The 19635-nt window shown below is 34.0% G+C and overlaps 1 protein-coding gene across 3 annotated transcripts in view; it reads right to left on the bottom strand.

Moving 5' to 3' along the window:
- Positions 1 to 19635, bottom strand: part of LYPD6B (LY6/PLAUR domain containing 6B) — a 217819-nt gene that overhangs the window by 172666 nt on the left and 25518 nt on the right. For all 3 annotated transcript variants that reach the window (XM_051985857.1, XM_051985855.1, XM_051985856.1), the window contains exon 2: positions 935 to 1035. The gene's annotated coding sequence lies outside the window, so the exon portion shown is untranslated. The remainder of the gene's footprint in view (positions 1 to 934; positions 1036 to 19635) is intronic.

Here is a 19635-nt window from a genome sequence, read left to right as displayed (position 1 = left end):
ATTGTGGAAAAGATGAACAAACATTGTATATAAATGTAATGGAATACTTTTGTATTACTAGAAATGATAAAAGGGATGGATTTAGAGAAATATAGAAGACTACATGGAATGAATAAAAATGAAATGAATAAAACCAGAAAACCAATAACTCTGAAAAACTAAAGAACTCTGATCAATACAATAAACAATAACATTTCATGAGTAATGATGAGATAAGGTATATGAGGCATATGCTATTCACCTCTTGATAGGTAATGACCTAAAATACATAGACTGAGACATACATTTTTGAACAAAGTTAACATAGGAATTTGCTTTGCTTGACTATGCAATTTGTTATAAGGATTTTTTTTTCTTTCCTTTTAAATTGGTAGGGGATATAAAAGAGAATAAGTATTAATTGAAAATAAAACATGCTCAAATCTCAATCTCTTTCTTAAATTTTTCCTCTACCTTAATTCACTTTAAATATATGAGTGTGTGTATATATACACATATACACACATATACACACACACATAACATGCAGCATAATCTGTATAAAAATAAGTTGTCATGGTTTCATCATTAGAAGCAACCACACTATTACCCAACAGATATCTGTCAATATTTTGATGATTAATCTACTCAAACTTGGTGATGATCAGATTAAGGTAAAGTAAACAGTTGGCTGACCTAAATTCCTACCATTATCATTCCTGATGTCTTTCTCTACACACACACATACACATACACACATACACTCCTTATTTCTTAAGGAAACAAAACAACTAAAGTTTAATTTCATTGCTGTAAACAATTCACTCGGTGAAAAAAATCATCATCAATTGCTAAGAGTCAATTATAGTACAGATTTGGCACATTTATTTGTCAAAACCCCAAAATATTTAGGGGACCATAAAAGAAAAGCTTAGTGTATTATTCTCCCTCTTACCCTAAGTTTGCATCTCAACTCTCAGTAGATGGATGATTGTCAAGGATGATTGTCCCTCTTTTAAGTATCAGAGAATAGATTCAGGAACTCCAAGAGGATCTCTGAAAACCAAACAAAACAAAAACAAGCATTAATAGATGGTAGAGAAGATTGTGAGGGAACAGGGTAAGGATAAAATAAAGGAGGCAGGAATATGTTAACAGTGAATGAAAATGGGAAGTTTTAATGAATCTGAACATTTCACTTAGTTCAAACTTGAAAAAACACCACCCAAATTGAAGGCTACTCTAGTGACCAAAACTTTCTTACTTTACTTTACTTTATTTTTGAAAACATAGTAAAGTGATCAACATCTTAGACCATATACCAAGATAAAGTCAAAATGGATGCATGATTTTTGACATAAAAGTGATATCACAAGCTAGGGAGCATAGCATTGTTTTCCCGTCAAATCCATGGATAAGGGAAAATAGTATGACCAAACAAGACATAGATAACATTAAGGGACATAAAATGGATAATTTTGAATATATTAAATGTAAAATGTTTGTGCAAATAATTCTAAAGCAACCAAAATTAAAAGAAAAGCAGAAAGCTGGGGGGAAATTTTATACAAAGTATCTCTGACAAAGGCCTCATTTCTCAAATACATAGAAAGCTGAATCAAATTTATAAGAACCTAAGTCTCACCCTAATCAAAATTATGTAGAGTCATGAAAAATGCTCTAAATCACTATTGATTAGAGAAATGCAAATTAAAACAACTCTGAGAAACTAACTCACACTTATCAAATTGGATAATATGACAGAAAAGGAAAATGATAAATTTTAGAGGGAGAAATTGGAAAACTAATGTTCTCTTGACAGAATTGTAAACTGATCCAAGCATTCTAGAGAGCAATTTGAAACAATATCCAAAGGGCTATAAAACTGTGTATATCCTTTAATCCGACAATACCACTATTGTGGACGATATCTCAAAGAGGGCCAAAAAAGGAAAAGGATCTATTTGTACAAAAATATTTATAGCAGCTCTTTTGTGGTGACTAAGAATGGGAAACTGAGAGAATGTCCATCAAATCAGGAATGGCTGAACAAGTTGTAGGATATTATAATGGATACTTTTGTACTGTAAGAAATGATGACTTACAAGAACTAATGCAAAGTGAAATGAGCAGAACCAGGAGAATATTTTGCACAGTCACAGCAATATTTTATGATGATCAATTGTGAATGACTCAGCTCTTTTCGAGCACTACAATGATCTAAGATAATTTCAAAGGACTTATGATGAAAAATGCATTACCTCCAGAGAAAGAATTGATGAAGACTGAATACAGATTGAAACATACTATTTATCACTTTATTTATTATAAGGTTTTATTGGTCTGTATTTTTTTCAAAATATGACTAACATGGAAATACATTTTGTATGACTGCACATATATAACCTATATTAAATTGTATACTATTGCAGGAAAAGAAGAAAAAATAGGAATTTGGAATTTAAAATTTTTAAAAACAAATGTTAAAAATTTGTTTTATATATCATTGAGGAGAAAAAAAAAGAAAACTTAAGAGGTAAAAGTCTTTAACTCTGCTTTGTTTCAAACTACCACCCACCAGATCTAATTAATAGGGACCTTGTGAGAGTCAAGAATGCTGGACTTGTTGTCAAATTGAAATCCTGCCTCAGACACTTCCTAGTTATGGGCAAATAACTTAATCTGTCACATATCACTTAAGAGTCTCTAAGGTCTCTGCTAGCTTTAAATATAGGATCCCAAGCTCTGTAGAAATAGAAGGTAGGTTACACTATTCCTTAAAAAGATTCACCTTTTTAAGGTGAGACTTGGGCAGCTTCCTGGACAATGAACAGGCGGCTTCACACTCAGTAGCATCTGTTCTATACACTAAAGTAACATTTCCTTCACAGAGTTATCTCTAAGTGCAGTCAAGCAGTTAGGTATGAAGCTGTTCCACACACTGAATCTTTTATTTCCTATGGGCAATGAGGTAGAAAGTTAGGTCTGAATAATGGCCACATCCAACCTGACCCATATGACAGGGCCTTCCGGTGACCTGATCACATGGTGATTATTAACTACCTTGGGAAGAACTTGTCAATTTGGTCTCTTTCCAGTGGAAAGAGGGAGATTCTACTCTTTTCCCTTGGTTCCACTGAAAGTGTTGTCAGTTCTCTTGAGTTTGAAGCCATTTCATTTTCTAAAAATGGTCGATCTTTATTTTTTGAAATGTTTATCCAATACCCACCTGGCTTTAAACATTAATCTGTAAAATAGGAATAATAACAGCATCTACCTAACAGAGTTGTAGTGTGAATCAAATGAGATAATATTTATAAAGTGTTCATGGCTACAAATATGCATGTATATGTGTGTAAGTTGTCTATATGTGTATTATGATTGGTGATAACATTTGTGACAGGCAAAGGCCAAAGTTAATTATTTCCTGTAATCTTATTTACATGTAGCAGATGCTAAAATTAACACTTAAAATTGAGCAAAGATAACATCCAGATTTTAAGTTAACTATACCCAGTCTAAAAGTTATTAGTCCTAAATTTCCCTCATATCTATCTCAGACACACATTCCTATTATATTATATCATATCGTATTAGGTTATATTGTATTGTATTTTATCATATCATTTTGTTATGTTATATTGTGTTATATTATATTATAATGGAATGTATTTATAGTCAATATGATAGCTTGTTTCCTTGATACTGATTGTCTAAAACAGTAATCAAAAGAATAGAAGTCCATGTGTATAGTTGGCCAGTTTTTACTCCCAGGGCGTTCTTAATGTACCATTTTTCCATTGCTCATATTTTCTCTTTTAACATATAAACTCTGGAAAATTCAAGAGACAGAACCAGATGTTTCCCCTCTTCAAAGTTATTATGAAGCATTATGAAGAAAAAAAAAAACTAAGATCTCCCAAAAAACCTATGGAGCTGGCATAAAGGGAGAAAAGAAGAAAAGACATTCATAAATTAAACAAGTTAGGCAGGCATTCAGTGCTTTGAGAAATCCCAGTTGAATTACAACTTGAATACATTAATTTATAAGCATGGCAAAGATTTATGAAAGTGACCCCAGCATTTAAGATAGCTATACATAGATAGCTGCTATTCTTTATTAATGAAGCATTTTACTAATTCTGCACCAAGAGGCCTACAACTTTTTCTTTTTTATGCAACCTCAGAAATGGTGGTGTTAAATATTAAACATTCTATTTAAAGAGCATATGAAGATCTCAAGGCAATTAGCAACTACTATTTGAATGTCAACAATGTTGCAAGCACTATATGTAATATGAAGTTAGGAGCAATCCTTGAATAAAAATAGTCCTTAAAAATAAATATATGAGTACATTGAAAATAAAGCCATTTTTTAAAACTTCTGAACATATATATTGAGTAGCACAGAGGATAGGGCCCTAGGACTAAAGTCAGGAAGATTTGAGTTCAAATGTGACCTCAGATACTTAGTAGCTGTGTGACCCTGGGCAAATCACTTATCCTCTTTGCCTTAGGTCCTTTATCTGTAAATAACAAACCACTGCAGTATCTTTGCTAAGAAAACCACCAATAGGATCACAAAGAGTCAGGACTGGAACTACCGAACAAACAACTAAAGAATATACATTGAATCTTTGTGTGATAATGAACAAAACACTCAATTTTTTGAGCCTCGGTTTCCCCATGATAAAATGAGAATATTTATTCTTTCTACCTCACAAGATTATTGTGAAAATCAAATGATATCTAACAGAAAATGCCACATATTCTAAGTTTTGAAAAAAGATTCTATACATGCAAGTGTATATATATGTATATATGTGTATATCTATATGTATATATCTATATGTGTATATATAGATAGATATCTATATAAAGTGATTTACTATATCTGTAGTATATTTCCATTATCACTGATACCTATGTAACCTAGAGCCAGACACCCAATGTCTCCATGCTTGAGGATATTCTCTGACCATAAATTGCAGAAAAGTTCCTGATCTACATTGGGAAATGGCATTTCCCACAGAATAATGTTGTTATTGTTGTAGTTCCCTTTTACTTCTTTCTTGAAATATCTTTTAAACAATCCCCCTCATTTCTCTAAGAAGTATCCTGAGTCCGTTTATTGACTGAACACTCTTAGATGGTTTGATCATGATTACTCACAATGATTAAAAGAAAAAAACAAAATCTTTTGGACTAAGACACAAATGGCCCCAGTGTCTAAACAAAGTTGTCTACAAACTAAACTTCTTTAAAACAAAACAAAACAAAACCTCTTGAAATGAGCCTGAACCTTTAAAAAATCTTCTAGATTTCTTCTTTCTCACTATAATTTTTCCAAAAAGAAAAATCAAACCTGAAAATTCATAAAGAAGTGATCTGACCCAATTCCACTTCACTGTTCACTGTTTTCACTGTTCTATTTATTCTAAAATATATTTTATTTAATAAGGAAAAGGCTGAATAATCAAGAATCACATAGATAGTTAACAAGGGAGCTAGGCTTGGAATACAGGTGTCCTGATTCCTGTTCTAAAAAGAAAAAAAAATCATCAAACTGAAAAAAATGTTGAGAAAGTTATTAGAAAGATTAATGATGGTAAAGTAGAGGAGATTATGATTTTCTTTCTCTGGATGATGTGAACCTTTCTGAAATGGATTAGAAGTGTTTCTGCCTGAAGGTTAAGGGATGGATTAATTTACCTCTTTAATTCTATTCCAGTTCTGTGATTCTAAAACAAACAAACAAAAAATGCTTCATTAATAATGCCACCAAAAATTCCCATCAAATCACTGGATTCAAGGTCTTAAATCTAATAAGAAACTCTCTACACTGAATGGGCTAAGGAAGATGGGCATAGCATGACTTCTCTCTACTGAAAGATAAAGAGTATATATAACCTAAGCTCTTAGAAGTGACTTGTTCACAAATCGACTTTCCTCACAGGACAACTTCAGTGCCTGTGAGGAATAATTCTGAAGTTGTTGTTAAATTGTTTTTCAGTCTTCTTTGACTCTTTACATACCCATTTGGGGTTTTCTTGGCAAAGATATTGGAATGGTTTGCCATTTCCTTCTCCAACTCATTTTGCAGATGAGAAAACTGAGGCAAACTGAGTTAAGTGATTTGTTCAGGGTATCTGAGGCTGGCTTTGAATTCACATCTTCCTGATGCCAGGTCCAGTACTCTATTAGCACTGGAAAATAGTGATTTCAAATCTAATTTCTCACTGGTTGTATGACCTTTAATACATGTCACTTCTTGCTAAGCTTTCTCATTTGTCAATGATGGTTTTATTTTAGAATATAAATATATTCTAATCATATATGTTTATATAATTATAATTATATATTCTATAGATATAATATTGATGATAAAAAAATAGATTGGAGTTCCAGAGGGCACAATACAAAGGGATAGGACAGTGGGAGAAATGGAGATGAAGTGAATGGTGATGATGGAGTTGGGGTATAGAGGACCATAACATGTCACTTCTTCCTAAGCCTGTTTTCTCATTTGTCAATGATGACTTTATATTAGAAAGTTATGGTCCTCTATACCCCAACTCCATCATCACCATTCACTTCATCTCCATTTCTCCCACTGTCCTATCCCTTTGTATTGTGCCCTCTGGAACTCCAATCTATTTTTTTGTCTTGATAATAGTTTTTTTTTTTTTATTTTCAAAATATATGCAAAGATAATTTTCAATATTCAGCCTTGCAAAACCCTGTGTTCCTCCCTCCCTTCCTCCTCACCCATCTTCTCTAAACAGCAAGTAATCCAATACAGATTAAATATGTGCAATTCTTCTAAACATATTTCCACATTTATCATGCTGCCCAAGAAAAATCAGATCAAAAAGGGGAAAAATGAGAAAGAAAACAAAAAGCAAGCAAACAACAACAAAAAAGGTGAAAATACTATGCTGTGATCCACACTCAATCCCCACAGTCCTCTCTCTGGATGCAGATGGCTCTCTCCATCACAAGTTTATCCAATCTGTTATTAACAAATGGTTCTTCATATTATTTTCACATACTTTCTTTTTGCAATCATGGAAATGTTGGCTTTCCTTCATAAAACTCCACATCCTTTACCTTTTCCAGTACTAGGAATTTCTCTTCTCCTCCCACCTAAAGTCTCATACATAACTCCAAGCTCAGGAAGAGAAAATGGCATGCTCTTTGCACCTTATGGCTACTTCCAGACCCTGTATTCATAACTCATCAGTTTCTTCATTCCGTGCAATTATACTACCCTATACAGATCTTGGAATTACATCCCAGCCCCCAAGTCATGTCCCTACCTTTCTCAAGGAGTTCAGTACCTGCCTAACTTTATTCCTTTCCATCTTATCCCCTTGAGGACCTCAATATACAAGTTGATTGCTCCTCAAATATTCTGGTCTTCTAGTTCATAAACCTACTCAATAGCAATGACCTATACCCTCCCTTCAATAACATGCACAAAAGGTCATACCCATGATCTTAGCATCATCCACAAAGATTATCTCTGCCATCCAAGACTGAAATTCTCCTATCTTTCTAGCTATCCTTATGTCTCACCCCAATCTCCAGTCACTCCCCCATCTCTTCTTATCTTCATACTTCATCACCCAGTTGTCTACTTCATTTTTCTCCCTTTCTAATCTAGACCCTGCAGTTAACCTATTCAAGTTCTTTCTTCTTTATTACCTTGCCCATTTAATCTGTGAATCCTCATACCTTTCCGTACTCCAAATCTGGATTATTACCACCACCTCATAATCTCCATTTCTACTCCCTCCAATTTGTATGCTACTAAATGTTAATAGAAGTTGCTACATAACCCATGCTACATACTATAAAGGTACATTACCTCATTTCATATGTCGTTCATGGCTGCAAGACCACATTGTTACTCTTTCCCAATTATCTCTATTGTACTTTCTCTAGCATTTGTTACTATTTTTTTTCCTCCTCAAACCATGTATAACTTTCCCCTGCTCCTCAGCAAAAGACATAATCTCCTATTTTACTGAGAAAGTTGAAATCATCTACCTTGAGCTTCTCTTCAACTTGTTATCTCAGATCCCTTCAGTCTCATCCTCATTCTCTCCTATGCTCTAGTCTTAGAGAAATAGTTGACTTTTCTCCTTGCCAAGATTAATCCCTCTATTTGTGCTTTTGATCCCATTCCCTTCACTTCTCCTCCAGGAATTTATTTCCCCCCCAGTCAATATTTACTTACTGACTGTTATTCACTACCTACAAATATAACCAGTCTTCTTAAACCAGGTTATCCTTATACATAAAAACAAAACAAAACAAAAAACAGTCCATTTTACTCCATCATATCTTCAATCTCTCTACTTGAAATTCTTAGAAAAAGCTGCTTACACTCCTTGCATCTGTGACCCTTCCCTTTTCAATCTTTTGCAATTTGGCTTCCAATTCCACCACTCAGTTGAAACTATTGTTTCCAGGGATACTAACAATTTCTTACTTGCTCAATTCTATAGCCTTTTCTCAGGTCTCCACCTTACTGACCTCTTGGAAGCATTTGCTACTATTGATTCCATTCTTATTCTAGATTCTTTGAGGTTTCGTAATTGCTCTCTCCTGTTTCTCCTACATAATGCCTTCTTCTCAGTCACCTTTGAGGGATTCCCCTCCTCCTCCAGATCTAATGTTCTTTGCTTCTTCCAAAATTTACTTTGAATATTTATTTTATTTGCCTACATGATCCCCATCCCCTAATAAAATGACTTTTTCCCCCTCTTTGGATCCTCAGCACCAAGCATGTACTTGGCACTGTATAAATATATATATATATATTTAATAACATTAATTTTTATATTTTATATTTATATAAAATTATATATTATTTATATGACTGTGTTATAGAGCATATAATTATATATAATATATAAACATGTGATTTTAAATATATTAAATAAATATAAATATTTAAAATATTAAATATTATATTAAATAAATATAAATATTAAATATATTATTTAAATTTTAAATATATTGATTTAATAATAAATTAATATTTATTAAATACTCTCAGACATGCAAGGCTCTGAAATAATATTTAGTGTACTGAGGGCAGTAAGGATAGATATTCAGCACTGTGTTTGGCTCCTTCACTGGTAGCCTATACTTAGTTCCTCTTCCTAAAAAATCATCTCATGCCCCAAATACCATCAGCAATAACTGCAACATCTCAGAGATCAGGATCAGTTTGTTCTCCCTATATTGCATACATGCTACCTACCACCTGAAGGCCTCCTTTTATTAGCAGCATATACATTCTGAACAAAGGCATGGATTATTGCATGGCTGAGGTATATTTTACTTTAAATAATAACCAGGTCTGCTCAGTTGATTAGATCATGGTGTTAGTGACATCACAGTCACTAGTTTGCTTCACAGTCACAAACTTCACCCCTAATCTTGGTCAGCTGTTCCATAAATTCAAGCCATTGGTTCATAGGAGGGAATGACTGAAATTATATGTGAGCCCAAGACTCCTGCAACATTGGGTGGTAGAGGAAGAAATGTATACCCTATGAATGAGCAAATGAGTCATTTTGAATAATATAAATACCCAAATTAAATACACAGGACATATTAAATATGCAATCTGCATCCAGAGAAAAAATTGATAAATAAAAGTATGTATAGAATGGTTTTACAAACACAAACACACACACACACACACACACACACACACACACACAAATACACACATACATATTTATTTCTATTGGTAACAATCTCTAGGGCAGGAAAGAGGGAAGAAAAGGGGGGTGGGGGGATGTGCATGATAGCCTTATTACATATTTAAAAGGAATAGCAAGTTGTACATAATAGATTTGCAGTTTCATATGCAAATATCCCTTTTTATTATATTCTATTATGGAAATTCTTGTTTTATTCCATATTCCATTCCATTTCATTTATTCCAAATATATATATATATATATATATAATACACATATAAATATATACATACATAAGCATATATAATTTTAAATTTACTCATTAAATTTAAAATTAAATATTTTTTTAAAGTAAAATAGCAGTATTATACTACATTCTGTCCTAATGATAGGACAACTGAATTATGGAATCCAGTTTTGAGATTCCCATTTTAGAAAGTATATTGATAAAATGAGGCATAATAAGGGAAGAAAGACCAGGATGATGAGGACACTCACAGCCCTGCCATGTGAGGATCATTTGAGAAATCAGAGATGTTTAGCCTAGAGAAGAGAGATTTAAGAAAGACATGACAGATCTTTTCAAATGTTTGAAAGGTTATTATGTGAAAGAGGGATTAGATTTGTTCTACTTGGCCCTGGAGGGCAGGACTAGCATTAAATACTGGATGAAAATTATAGGGAAACAGATTTCAGCTTAACATATAGAAAATCTTTCTGACAACTAGAATTTTCCAAAAATGGAAACGTACTACCTTGGGTGGAGGGAGGGAGAGTGGGGGGGAAGGAAGTAATAAGTATCTTATCATTCTCAGTCATTTTTCAGTTGTGTGTAATACTTTGTGATCACATTTGAGTTTTCTTCGCACATACAAGGAATAGTTTGCCATTTTTTTCTCCAGATGATTTTACACATAAGGAAACTGAGGCGAACAAAGTAAATTGACTTATCCAGGTCACACAACTAGTAAATACCTGAGGCCAGATTTGAAATCAGGAAGATAAATCTTCCTGACTCCAGGCCTGACACTCTATCCACTGCATCTTACAGCAAATTCCTACCCTTGGAAGTCACAAATGGAAGTGGGGTGGCTATTTGCATATCAGTAGTGTTGTAGATGTGATTCATTGCTTGGATTTGGATTTGACCTTTGATGTCCCTTAAACTCTAAGATTTAATAACTCTATGATTAGAGTATAAGCTTTGGAAGAAGAGGGACCTTGTTATATGCTCTACATTGTAGACAATTAAATATTTAAAGACATTTCAAGTAATAAGTGTAAGAGAGGTTTTAAATCCACCCTCAAACCCAATTAATGTAGCTGAGAAAATGGTCTGCTCATACATTCATGACTGAATTGCTGAATCAATTAATAAAAAGTGTAAAATGGGTATAAATAATTCCTAGACACTTGTGCAACATCAGTCATTGAAGTGGGTGCTAATTCCCTAGTTAATCAAGTTAGGAAAGATCTCTTGGATGAAACCAGTTAACAGAAAGTATTTGGATTGGCTAAAAGAATCAGATACTCTTTGGGGCCTATATATAAGGAGATGCAGAAATTGGAGCCAAACAAATGCCTTTTGTCTAGACTAGAGGGCAACAAAGTGGGAAGAAGGTATCAGCTAATGATTTGCTCTCTGGTTCTCTATCATCAACGTACCCCACAAGGACCTGAGAGAAGAACAAACTTAAACCCACTGAGGGAAGGAAGATTCAGAGTAGGGGAGCTCTTCTGAGCAAGGAATAGCAGTGTCAGGATTCTACAGGCATCTGTCCTTTAGAACCCAGCAGAGATCTGTATAGGTAACAAAGTGGCACAGTGGATACGGTGTTGAGCTTGGAATCAGGAAGATATTCAAATCCATTCTCAGACTCTTTACTACCTGTATGATCCCGGACAAGGCACTTAACCCTATTTGCCTCAGTTTCTGCCTTTGTAAAAATGAGAAGGAAATGGCAATCCACTCCAGTATTTTTAAATGTATTTGGAGTCACTGCAATTCTGCTTTGCTCATAGAATACAGTATCTACTTTGATATAGACATGCCCTGCTGGGCAGTTCTGTATCAATGTCCCATGTCATATAATTTATTCTGAAGTTCTTCAGAGACCTTGAGGATGTCTTTGCATCATGTCTTCCATGAATTCTCCATTAAAGAGTCTTAAGCAAATCTATATTTGGCATTCAAACGATATGGCCAGCTCATCAGAGTTGTGCTCTCTGCTGCAGAGTCGCAATGCTTGGCAGTTTAGCTCAAGAAAAGGATCTCAATGTCTGGTACCTTATCCTGCCTGTGATCTTCAAGATCTTCCTAAGACAATTTAAATGGAAGTGATTCAGTTTCCTGGCATGGAACTGGTAGACTGTTCAGGTTTCAAAGATACATAACAACGAAGTCAGCACAACGGCTCTGTAGACCTTCAGTCTAGTAGTCAAATACCTTTCCTTTCCCATACTTTCTAGGGGAAACTTCATGAGGACTCTTCAAAGAAAAAAAAAAAAGGACTTCCTTCCAACTTTCTTATATGCATTCTTTAAACCTGAGCCCATTTTTCCTTGGGTTTTCAATATATTTGTGTTCCTAGCCTTTTGGAGGGAATGTTTTATGCCAACTGTTCTTATGATCCCACCTTAAAATATATTCCTAACTAAAATCTAACTTTAGCTGGCCAGGAGTAATCAACTGAATAATCAAAACTATCTCTAACCTTTCACAGTTACCTTGCCCCATTCCCCAGAAATTTAATATAAGAAATAGTAAGCTACTTTTCAACAATGAGATGATTAAGGCCAGTTCTGATGATCTTGTGATGAAGAGCCATACACACCCAGAGAGAGAACTGTCGAAACTGAGTGTGGATCACAACATAGCATTTTCACTCTTTTTGGTTTTTGTTTGCTTACATTTTGTTTTCTTTCTCATTTTTTCCTTTTTTATCTGATTTTTCTTGTGCAGCACAATAATTGTATAAATATATATACATATATTGATTTAACACATATTTTAACATACTTAATATGTATTGGATCATTTGTCATCTAGGAGAGAGGGGGAGGAGGGGAAAAATACAAGGTTTTGCAAGGGTCAATATTGAAAAATTAAGCATGCATGTTTTGAAGATAAAAAGATTTAATAAAGAAAGAAAGTTAAAAAAAAAAAAAGAAATAGTAAGCTATCCAGTAGGAGTCAGGAAAGTAACTCCAATGGGGTACTACATAAGGACATGCCCTCTAGTCAATAAGCATTTATTAAATGCCTGCTATATGCCACCAGGTACCATGCTAAATGCTAGAGATACAAAAAGAATCCTAAAAGGCAGTCCAGTACTTGCCTGCAAAGAGCTCACAATCTAATTGGGAGGGGACAGAGGAATAAAGAGAAAACAAATATATACAAACATAGGTATATATACAGAATATCTACAACATTCTGAGGGTTGCCTGGTTCTAGCCATGAAATCATCTAATCAAAGGAAGGTCATTTAAGAGCAAATGAACACAAATTGGTGTGTGATTAGCTCCAGAAACCAATTAGATAACTGGTAGTCTAAGAAGTAGACTAGACATGAAAAATGAACAGAACAACAAGCTTCTGTACAGTCCCACATTAGAATGAATTAAGATGTACACTTGGTCATATAGGACTGAAAACCCAAAGGCAACCAGACATAGAGGGCTAATGGGCTGGTTTTTAACTTAGGTTAAGTTAGTCTTCAAATACAGAATCACTGCTTTCTTTTCTTTTTTTTTTTTTAATCAATCAGTCAATAAATTATTCTCTATTGTCTATGTTCTGGCAGTCTTTTGTGTGTTTATTTCATCACTGATTATCTTGTCATTCTTAACATTTTTATTTGCTCACTTTGGGGACTTCTTTTACTAAGTCTTCCATTAACAGTGTTTTTTTTTTTTTTTTTAACTATTTATTTGGTTCTTCTTGTTCCACTCTGCATCAACTCACATATATCCTGACCTTTCTTTTCATTCCTCATACCCATCATTCTTTTACCATAATCACCTAGTACAAAGAAAGAGGGATAGGGACTGATGCTATGATTTTATTGGAATAAGGAACTAAGAGTGAAATTATTAATCTATTTTTACATGGGTCATCTTTACCCACCAATTTGAAGGGAAAAAACCCCACCTAGCAACAAAGGGAGTTGAGAAGGAAAAAACCCTTCAAAGTCACAAACTTCAAATAACATTAAAAAGCACTCTTAAACTATTTGAAGAATTACACAAGCAAAGAGTTCTAGTGAAACTTAGACATTAATAAAGTGTTCTGCTATGGACTATGCTGCTTTCAACTATCATATGATAGATTTAGTTCCTATAAAAATGTTTTAAACATACAACAGCCTCTATTTTCAGGTTTAGCTTTATTTTATGAAGATGGGTTCTTTAACTAAGTCAGAACCTGAAGGTATCACATCAGAACAATTCTGGAAACACAAGAAATCATTTTTTTCTTAAACTCTTGAGAGCTTCTTTCAAGGAAATTACTGCTGCCTGCTTACAGCAAAAAACATATAACTCATTTAACTCCAACCTTATTTGTTCAAAATTGCTAACTGGTTTTTGAAGACATAAAATGAGAGGCTAGGATGTTCCATGGCATTTTACAGGACACTAGTCACTAAGTCGGCCATAGAAAGGCATTACAGTGGTAGGGTAATTTGGTTACAGTTGGTGGCACAGATTATCCTGACTACAAATTAAAGATGCAATGCATGTATTGGGATGATCATAAACCATGACCCTGGCTAACAGGTTTTCTCATTCCTGTAGGAAAAAATGTCTTTTTCTTCCTAGCATCAGATTTCATTTCTGGCATGGCATTGTTGAGGAGTTTACTGATCTATTTTGATAACAAAAAACACCATATAATTAATTCTCTGGTTAGTTAAAAGGCTTACCTTCCTAACAATAATCATCTCTGACTTTTTTATATTTTTTTAAGCCTTATATCCAATCTAGAAACAAATCTTGCTTCCACATTGTCAAAGATCATCCTTTCCCAGCCAACTACCTACACCATTCCCCAATTCCTTTTTTGTTCCTTTGAAAAGATGCTACCATTGACTTTTTAGTCCTTCTTCCACCAATCAACAACATGAAATGGGTCCTTCAATTAATATAAAATCCTACTGCTAGTAATCTTTCACCTTTAAACCAGTATCCTCTGATTACTTAGCACAATTTCATACTTACCTTCAGAAGCTACTTCAATACTATGATGGTTACATGATCTCAATAATGCCAAAGAAAGGATTTCTGTTCTTATAAGAGCTTAACCAGACACTTTCCAATTGAAACAGTTACCAATTTTGAGGTTCTCTAATTCTATCACACAGTAATTGTATCTAGCCATGCTATTTTTTGGGATAGGAGATAAAATGGATGTGTTTGGATTTTGAATGGGATGCTCTGGATTGCTGCTGAGGAAAAGCAACCTGACTACCACTGAGATTCAAGGTTGGACACTTTCCTTCCTCATTTTCCTTCCACTCTTGCCTCCTTGTTTTCCCTTCCCCTTTATCCTTGACCTCCTACCTTTTGATTTAAAAAGTAGGAAGTGGTTTCAGTATCATTTAGACTAAGCTAGTTCTTTATTATTATTATATCTTTTTATTTACAAAGCATATGCATGGGTAATTTTTTCAACATTGACCTTTGATAAACCTTCTATTCCAAATTTTCCCCTCCTTCCTCCCACCCCCTCCCCTAGATGGCAAGTAGTCCAATACATGTTAAATATATTAAATTATATGTTAAATCCAATATATGTATATGTATTTATACATTTATCTTGTTGCACAAGAAAAATTGGATCTAGAAAGAAAAAAAAAACCTGAGAAGGAAAACAAAAATGCAAGCAAATAATAACAGAAAGAGTGAAAATGCTATGTTGTGGACCATACTCAGTTTGCATATTCCTCTCTCTGGATGTAGATGGCTCTCTTCATTACTGGACAATTGGAACCAGTTTGAATCAACTCATTGTTGAAGAGAGCCACATCCATCAGAATTGATCATCATATAGTCTTTTTATTAACTATGCTAATTCTTTAAGGAAATTTGGTTACTTAGGGTCCTTAAAGTATAAAAACATTCAGCATAGGAGGAAAAGTTGCCAAAGTTTTCACTAAAACTCTGTGGGAAATGTTATCCTCATTTACCTTGAATTATTTCTGTGCAGAAAGAATAAGGGGGTAGGTTCATATGCTTTTGAGAAGCTTTATTAATTCAAGAACTATCAGTAAACTTGGTTCTGTCTGCATTTAATAATATACAAGTGACTTATTTCATTTTAAAGTCCAAGCCTGAATCACTGGACTGGCCTATCTTAGGCCTGGCCTAGAGTGATTTTGAACAATTCTTGTCTATATCTTTTATAAATCTGTCACAGGGGACAACCCCTGAGTCTTGTAAAATTTTGTGAATATAAGTGCAACAGCAGGGATAACCCTCTATTAATAGCTTACCATAGTTACATAACCAACTCATCTTCCTTTCCACTCATGTATGTTCTTGATGAAATTTGTATGCCTCTTCTTGCTCAAAAACCAGTATTGGCAATATATGTTCACTAACCACCATCTTTTGAAGTTATTGTGGTCTATAATCTGCACTCAGAATTTCTGAGAGAACATTATTATTAAAAAGAGGGGCTTTGGAGGAAAGGAGCAGCTTAGGATAATTCAAAGTTCTGGGAAACTTTCCAATGTGATATAAACCTAATTTCTTCTCATTCAAATCTGGGTTCAGTTCATTGTCAATCTCCACTACCAGTTCAAAGTAAATGTATAAATGTTCTAAGTCCATAGGCTGACCATCATTCATTTGATTTTTCCCTACTACTTGTGTAACCCAGGGCAATTCACTTAAACTGCTTACATGTAAAATTAAGAAGCTGTACTAAATGGCCAATAGTTATTTCTGACTTTGAATCTGTGAACTTAGAATTATGAACAAGAATTACTAGGAAATCTCTTTTGAGTGGTAGTGAATCTCACTGGACTCTTATTGAGGAGACTCTATATTGTTAATGAGCTCAGTTCAATCTTCACAATGTCACTCAGAAATGGGGTTATCTGGACAACCTCCACAACTAATGGGAATGCCACTTCCACTTGGATTTTGCACAGTCCATCCTCCCTGACCTGTGGCTAGTTATATAGATTAATCAATATTAATAAAAAGCATTAAGCAGTCAGCTATATAATTTTTTTATTAGGAACTTCTTTATGATCTAAATATGTGCATAGGAGATAAGACTATTGAATAGAATCTTTTAAAGATGTATGTCTACTCTACTGAGTCAATTGTTTCTTCTTTTTTGTTGTTGTTGTTCTTTGCTGAGGCATTTGGGTTTAAGTGACTTGCCCAGGGTCACACAACTAGAAAGTGTTAAGTGTCTGAGGCCAGATTTGAATTTAGTTCCTTCTGACTTCAGGGCTGGTGCTCTACCCACTGTAGCAATTAGCTGCCCCTTCTTTCTTTTCTTTTTTTTGCTCTTGTCTGACACTTGGGTCACCAAGAAACATGATATTTTCTTGGCTTGTTTGTACTTTTCATTGTAGAGATTGTCTGACATCAGTTAAACTTGTCTAAGAAATGATTATAATCAGTCCTTAGTTTTATATCCTTCCTATTTCTCAGTTTCCTCAACTTTTGAAATAGGTCACATTATAGTACTGTAGTTACTAAACCCAACAGAATCTTGTATTCTCAATATTTTAGTCAATTGTGGACTGAAGAAGTGATCTACTATGGGAAATCATCTATTAAAGCCTGCTTGTTCATTTCTCATATTTTCATTAAGGATACACTTGATACAGGAATGGGGTTTTTTATTTAAAAAAAAAGACTTTATAAAGAGGAGAAAGTAGATATATAAGTAAGTAATTACTGCTATATTCTCATTTGCCTTTTCTTAGTAATAATGTCAATCATTGTAGTGTCCTCTGGACTCAAACCATGCCTCTCTAGTTCTGGCTCATCCTGGGAAGTTCCTTTGGACCTGGAACCTTATTACCCTAAAACAACTGAACACCTCCACAGCCTATGCCTTCACCCTGGATCATCCTTTTGAAAAGCCTACTCTTTTTTCCCCCGCTCTGGAGCCTCCATTTAATGGAAGGACTGACTGCTTCATTTTCTTTCCTTTGTATGTATGTCTTCCCCCAATAGAAAATGACCTTCTTGAAGGCTAAAAATGACATTCTTTTTTATTGCATTTATACCCCTCATGCTTAGTACTATGCCTGGTACACAGTAAGTACTTAATAGATGCTTATTTCCTGCTTTCCTTTCATTCTTCTTCTACTATTTCTTCTTTTATAATCTTTGGATATCCTGAAAACAAATTCAAATTTGTTCTCTTCAATACAAATTTCTCTCAATGTGTTTAGTCAGATTCAGCTATTTTTCCCAATCTCATTTTCATGAATGACATTTCTCCTTCTCATATTTCACAGAGGATACTGAGCTATTAAAGACCAGATTCACATCTATTTGTTGTCCTCCTTCCATTTTCATCTTTAAATTCTCTTGAGATTAACTGGCTTAGTTGATCTCATGCCCAGAATCCTTCACCACTGTGCAGCTTTTCACTGTTTTATGAAGCAATACCTTTTAATCTTGCCTTATCCACTTTTTAAATGTTTTGCAAATAAACATTATGTTCTAACCTAGTTTTGCCCTTGTCTGCTACTTGGGTCACTGAGAAACATGGTGTTTTCTTGGCTTTTTTGTACTTCTCATTGTAGTAATTGTTTGACATCACTTAAATTTGTCTAAAAATGATAATCAATCTTTACTTTTATATCCTTCCCATTTCTCCGATTCCTCAACTTTTAAAATAGGTCACATTGTAATAGCTGTGCTTACAGGTTATATCATTTTCTCATCTTTATCCTTTCTCAAATTGGTAGTATTATTTTTTTTTGCTTTAATCTGGCAGTGATTTGACTGTACACACATCTGATTCAGAAATATCACAAGCCAACAATCATTTTTTGGCCATTAAGATACAATTTTATCTTTTCTCCTTTTTAGTGCTCATCATTCTCCATGTCATGCCTTTCTTTTCTGAAGTTTCATAATATACAAGCTGTCCATCTCTATAATGACCCTCAATATACCTAAGTAATGATTACTTTAATGGATCCACAATCTTAATAATGTAGGTACTGTCTCAAAGGAAGACAAAGGGATAGCAACACATCCCAACATCCATGACTTGTACATTTTTTGTCCACGTCCATCCATCAACATTTGTAATGTTTTGTGGGTCTTATTATAGATTTTAAAGTTATTTTATGACTTTTTACAAATGAAGTTCAACTTACTTTTCTTCAACTTTGACTGAATTTTTGAAAGGAGTAGCAAATTAGGTAACCAATGTATATACCTTATTGGGTATCTTCATACTTTGTTGGAATCTTTATCCTTACTGCATTTCTTGGACAAACTCACCCAGACATGCTTGTCTGGTAAACTTGGTTTAGACAGACATTACTATTCCTTTGGTCCTAAAAGCTTGTTAAAGATGGGTGTAAAAATACATCTAGTATCCAGCTTCTTATACTGTGATTTGTGAACCCATATAAGATCTCATAACTGAATGTGGAGGCTATAAAATTATGAATTATTATCAATAAATGTTTGATTTGTATATTTATTTTATATCTGGGGTCATGTAAAAATTTCTCAAATGTAAAGGGATTCCAAATGGAAAAAATTTAAGTAGCCCTCATCTGGAGTTCTCATTTCCTTCATGAAAAATTACAGATTTCCTTCAGAATTTGGGATGTTCTTAGAAACTCACTCCATGGATCCATTTGTGAATGTTGATGGTATATTCCCTGATCACTCCTTTAGTAATCCTGGACCATTGCTTTCTCTCTATCTATGTTTGTGA

Source organism: Antechinus flavipes, chromosome 3, assembly GCF_016432865.1.
Source record: "Antechinus flavipes isolate AdamAnt ecotype Samford, QLD, Australia chromosome 3, AdamAnt_v2, whole genome shotgun sequence".
Lineage (NCBI taxonomy): Eukaryota > Metazoa > Chordata > Mammalia > Dasyuromorphia > Dasyuridae > Antechinus > Antechinus flavipes.
The sequence above is the reverse complement of the archived record's forward strand: the minus strand, read 5'-3'. Positions and strand labels throughout refer to the sequence as shown.